We start from the raw sequence: 6,118 nt of genomic DNA, 5'->3' as shown, positions 1-6,118 counted from the left end.
TCTTTTTTGGTTCCATATGAACTTTAAAGTAGTTTTTTCCAATTCTGTGAAGAAAGTCAGTGGTAGCTTGATGGGGATATAATTGAATCTATAAATTACTTTGGGCAGTATGGCCATTTTCACAATATTGATTCTTTCTATCCATAAGCATGGAATGTTCTTCCATTTGTTTGTGTCCTCTTTTATTTCGTTGAACAGTGGTTTGTAGTTCTCCTTGAAGAGGTCCTTCACATCCCTTGTAAGTTGGATTCCTAGGTATTTTATTCTCTTGGTAGCAATTGTGAATGGGAGTTCACTCATGATTTGGCTCTTTGCTTGTTTGTTATTGGTGTATAGGAATGCTTGTGATTTTTGCACACTGATTTTGTATCCTGAGACTTTGCTGAAGTTGCTTATCAGCTTAAGGACATTTTGGGCTGAGATAATGGAGTTTTCTAAACATACAATCATGTCATCTGCAAACAGGGAAAATTTGACTTCCTCTTTTCCTAATTGAACACCCCTTATTTCTTTCTCTTGCCTGATTGCCCTGGCCAGAACTTCCAATACTATGTTGAATATGAGTGGTGAGAGAGGGCATCCTTGTCTTTTGCCAGTTTTCAAATGGAATGCTTCCAGTTTTTGCCCATTCAGTATGATATTTGCTGTGGGTTCATCATAAATAGCTCTTATTATTTTGAGATATGTTCCATCAATACCTAGTTTATTGAGAGTTTTTCGTATGAAGAGCTATTGAATTTTGTCAAAGGCCTTTTCTGCATCAATTGAGATAATCATGTGGTTCCTGTCGTTGGTTCTGTTTATGTGATGGATTACATTTATTGATTTGTGTATGTTGAACCAGCGTTGCATCCCCGGGATAAAGCCCACTTGATCATGGTGGATAAGCTCTTTGATGTGCTGCTGGATTTGGTTTGCTAGTATTTTATTGAGGATTTTTGCATCAATGTTCATCAGGGATATTGGTCTAAAATTCTCTTTTTTTTCTTGTGTTTCTGCCAGGCTTTGGTTACAAGGGTGATGCTGGCCTTATAGAATGAGTTAGGGATGATTTCCTCTTCTTCTATTGATTGGAATAGTTTCAGAAGGAATGGTACCAGCTCCTTTTTGTACCTCTGATAGAATTCAGCTGTGAATCCTTCTGGTCCTGAACTTTTTTTGCTTGGTAGGCTATTAATTATTGCCTCAATTTCAGAACCTGTTTTTGGTCTATTATTCAGAGATTCCACTTCTTCCTGGTTTAGTCTTGAGAGGGTGTATGTGTCCAGGAATGTATCCATTTCTTCTAGATTTTCTAGTTTCTTTGTGTAGAGGTGTTTATAGTATTCTCTGATGGTAGTTTGTATTTCTGTGGGATTGGTGGTGATATCCCATTTATCATTTTTTATTGGTTCTATTTGATTCTTCTCTCTTTTCTTATTTATTAGTATTGCTAGTGGTCTATCAATTTTGTTGATCTTTTCAAAAAACCAGCTCCTGGATTCATTGATTTTTTTTGAAGGGTTTTTTTGTGTCTCTATCTCCTTCAGTTCTGCTCTGATCTTAGTTATTTCTTGCCTTCTGCTAGCTTTTGAATGTATTTGCTCTTGCTTCTCTAGTTCTTTTAATTGTGATGGTAGAGTGTTGGTTTTAGATCTTTCCTGCTTTCTCTTGTGGGCATTTAGTGCTATAAGTTTCCCTCTACACACTGCTTTAAATATGTCCCAGAGATTCTGATATGTTGTATGTTTGTTCTCATTGGTTTCACTTGATCTTAGCCAAAAGGCCGAGAAGCGATGTTCTCATTGGTTTCAAAGAAAATCTTTATTTCTGCCGTCATTTCGCTGTGTACCCAGTAGTCATTCAGGAGCAGGTTGTTCAGTTTCCATGTACTTGTGTGATTTTGAGTGAGTTTCTTAATCCTGAGTCCTAATTTGATTACACTGTGGTGTGAGAGACAGTTTGTTGTGATTTCTGTTCTTTTACATTTGCTGAGGAGTGTTTTACTTCCAATTATGTGGTCAATTTTAGAATAAGTGTGATGTGGTGCCAAGAAGAATGTATATTCTGTTGATTTGGGGTGAAGAGTTCTGTAGATTTTTATTAGATCTGGTTGGTCCAGAACTGAGTTCAATTCCTGGATATCCTTGTTAATTTTCTGTCTTGTTGATCTGTCTAATATTGATAGTGGCATGTTAAAGTCTCCCATTATTATTGTGTGGGAATCTAAGTCTCTTTGTATGTCTCTAAGAACTTGCCGTATGAATCTGGGTGCTCCTGTATTGGGTGTGTGTGTGTGTGTGTGTGTGTGTGTGTGTGTGTATGTGTGTGTGTGTGTGTATTTAGGATAGTTAGCTCTTCCTGTTGCATTGATCCCTTTAGCATTATGTAATGGCCTTCTTTGTCTTTTTTGATCTTTGTTGGGTTAAAGTCTGTTTTGTCAGAGATTAGGATTGCAACCCCTGCTTTTTTTTGCTTTCCATTTGCTTGGTAGATCTTCCTCCATCCCTTTATTTTGAGACTATATGTATTTTTGAACGTGAGATGGGTCTCCTGAATACAGCATACTGATGGGTCTTTTTTTTTTTTTTTTTTTTTTGGGTCTTGACTCTTTATCCAGTTTGGCAGTCTGTGTCTTTTAATTGGGGCATTTAGCCCATTTACATTTAAGGTTAATATTGTTATGTGTGAATTTTATCCTGTCGTTATGATGCTAGCTGGTTATTTTGCCCATTAGTTGACGCAGTTTCTTTAGAATCTGGCCTTGTTTTGCAGTGGCTGGTACTGGTTGTTCCTTTCCATGTTTAGTGCTTCCTTCAGGAGCTCTTGTCAGGCAGGCCTGGTGGTGGCAAAATCCTCAGCATTTGCTTGTCTGTAAAGGATTTTGTTTCTCCTTCACATATGAAGCTTAATTTGTCTGGATATGAAATTCTGGGATGAAAATTAGTTTCTTCCAGATTGTTGAATATTGGCCCTCACTGCCTTCTGGCTTGTAGGGTTTCTGCCAAGAGATCAGCTGTTAGTCTGATGGATTTGCTTTTGTGGGTAACTCAACCTTTCTCTGTGGCTGCCCTTAACATTTTTTCCTTCATTTCAACTTTGGTGAATCCAGTGATTATGTGTCTTGGGGTTGCTCTTCTTGAGAAATATCTTCGTGGTGTTCTCTGTATTTCCTTAATTTGGATGTTGGCCTGCCTTGCTAGGTTGGGGAAGTTCTCCTGGATAATATCCTAAAGAGTGTTTTCTAACTTGGTTCCTTTCTCTCCTGTCACTTTCAGGTACACAAATCAAACATATATTTGGTCTTTTCCCATAGTCCCATATTCCTTTGAGGCTTTGTTCATTTCTTTTCACTCTTTTTTTCTCTAATCTTGTCTTCTCACTTTATTCCATTATTTTGATCTTCAATCCCTGATATCCTTTCTTCCACTTGATCGAATTGGCTATGGAAGCTTGTGTATGCTTCGTGAAGTCCTCATGCTGTGTTTTTCAGTTCCATCACGTCATTTATGTTCTTCTCTACACTGGTTATTCTAGTTAGCCATTCCTCTAACCTTTTTTTCAAGGTTTTTAGCTTCCTTGCAATGGGTTAGAACATGCTCCTTTAGCTTGGAGAAGTTTGTTATTACTAACCTTCTGAAGCCTACTTCGGTCAACTCTTAAAACTCTTTCTCCATCCAGTTTTGTTCCCTTGCCGGTGAGGAGTTGTGATCCTTTGGAGGAGAAGAGGCATTCTGGTTTTTGGAATTTTCAGCCTTTCTGCTCTGGTTTCTCCCCATCCTTCTGATTTTATCTACCTTTGGTCTTTGATGTTGGTGACCTACAGATGGGGTTTTGGTGTGGATGTCCTTTTTGTTGATGTTGATGCTATTCCTTTCTGTTTGTTAGTTTTCCCTCTAATAGTCAGGTCCCTCAGCTGCAGGTCTATTTGTGTTTGCTGGAGGTCCACTCCAGACCCTGTTTGCCTGGGTATCACCAGCGGAGGCTGCAGAACAGCAAATATTGCTGCCTGATCCTTCCTCTGGAAGCTTCTTCCCAGAGGGGCACCCACCAGATGCCAACCAGAGCTTTGCTGTATGAGGTTCTGTCAGTCACTACTGGGAGGTATCTCCCAGTCAGGCTACACGGGGGTCAGGGGCCCACCTGAGGAGGCAGTCTGTCCATTATCAGAGCTCAAACACTGTGCTAGGAGAGCCACTTTTCTCTTCAGTGCTGTCAGGCAGGGATGTTTAAGTCTGGAGAAGCTGTGCTCACAGCTGCCCCTTCCCCCAGGTGTTCTGTCCCAGGGGGATGAGGGTTTTATCTATAAGTCCCTGACTGGGGCTGCTGCCTTTTTTTTCAGATATACCCTGCCCACAGAGGTGGAATCTAGAGAGGCAGTCAGTCTTGCTGAGCTGCGGTGGGCTCCATCCAGTTCAAGCTTCCTGGCAGCTTGTTTACACTGTGAGCACAAAACCACCTACTCAAGCTTCAGCAATGGCAGATGCCCTTCCCCCTGCTAAGCTCCAGCATCCCAGGTTGATCTCAGGCGGCTGTGCTAGAATTTCAAGCCAAAGGATCTTAGCTTGCTGGGCTCCGTGGGTGTAAGACCTAAAACCATAAAAACCCTAGAAGAAAACCTAGGCAATACCATTCGGGACAGGCATGGGCAAAGACTTTATGACTAAAATACCAAAAGCAATGGCAACAAAAGCCAAAAATAGACATATGGGGTCTAATTAAACTAAAGACCTTCTGCACAGCAAAAGAAACTATCAGCAGAGTGAACAGGCAATCTAAAGAATGGAAGAAAATTTTTGCAATGTATCCATCTGACAATGGACTAATATACAGAATATACAAAAAACTTAAACAAATTTGTGAGTAAAAAACAAACAACCCAATCAAAAAGTGGGCAAAGGATATGAATAGTCTCTTCTCAAAAGAAGACATTAATGTAGCCAACAGACATGAAAAAATGCTCATCATCACTGGTCATTAGAGACATGCAAACCAAAACCACAATGAGATACCATCTCATGCCAGTTAGAATGACAATCATTAAAAAGTCAGGAAACAACAGATGCTGGATAGGTTGTGGAGAAATAGGAATGCTTTTATAATGTTGATGGGAGTGTAAATTAGTTCAACCATTGTGGAAGACGCTGTGGCAATTCCTCAAGGATCTAGAACTAGAAATACCATTTGACCTAGCAATCCCATTACTGAGTATATTCCCAAAGGATTATAAATCATGCTACTATAGAGACACATGCACAAGTATGTTTATTGTGGCCCTATTCACAGTAGCAAATACTTGGAACAAACCAAATGTCCATCAATAATAGACTGGATAAAGAAAATGTGGCACATATACACCATGGAATACTATGCAGCCATGAAAAAGGATGAGTTCATGTCCTCTGCAGGGACATGGATAAAGCTGGAAACCATCATTCTCAGCAAAGTATCACAAGGACAGAAAACCAAATACCACATGTTCTCACTCATAAGTGGGAGCTGAACAGTGAGAACATGTGGATACAGGGAGGGGAACATCACACACTGGGGCCTGTTGTGGGGTGAGGGGCTGGGGGAGGGATAGCATTAGGAGAAATAGCTAATGGAAATGATGAGTTGATGGGTGCAGCAAACCAACATGACACATGTATACCTATGTAACAATCCTGCACATTGTGCACATGTACCCCAGAACATAAAGTATAATAAAAAAGAGAAAGAAATATGTTTTAATAATTGTCCTCTTTAACAAACTAGTTAGATTTCTACTTCTCACTTTTCACATAAATGGTCAGATGGTTCAAAAACTTAAATATTAAAAAAATCACCAAAGTATTAGAAAAAGAAAAGGTTTTTAATATTCTGATAACTGACAGGTTTATTTAAGTAAAAGATAAAAGTTACAGGCCAAAAAGGATTGATAAAAATGAATCTTTAAAAATTTGAAAAAGAATACCTCATTACATGAAATCCCATTACCAATGAAAAACAAGTCTGAGAAAACACATTTTTACTTAATATCATAGACAAACGTCTACTTTATCTGATTAAATTCAAGCTCCCTGTAATGAGTAGGAATGACAACTTCAGCTCAATATTTAAGTGGGCATAAGATTCATCAGTCAATGTAAATAAATTC

This window comes from Rhinopithecus bieti, unplaced genomic scaffold (assembly GCF_001698545.2).
Source record: "Rhinopithecus bieti isolate Rb0 unplaced genomic scaffold, ASM169854v2 scaffold_12653, whole genome shotgun sequence".
Taxonomy (NCBI): Eukaryota; Metazoa; Chordata; class Mammalia; order Primates; family Cercopithecidae; genus Rhinopithecus; species Rhinopithecus bieti.
Note: the sequence above shows the minus strand (reverse complement) of the source record.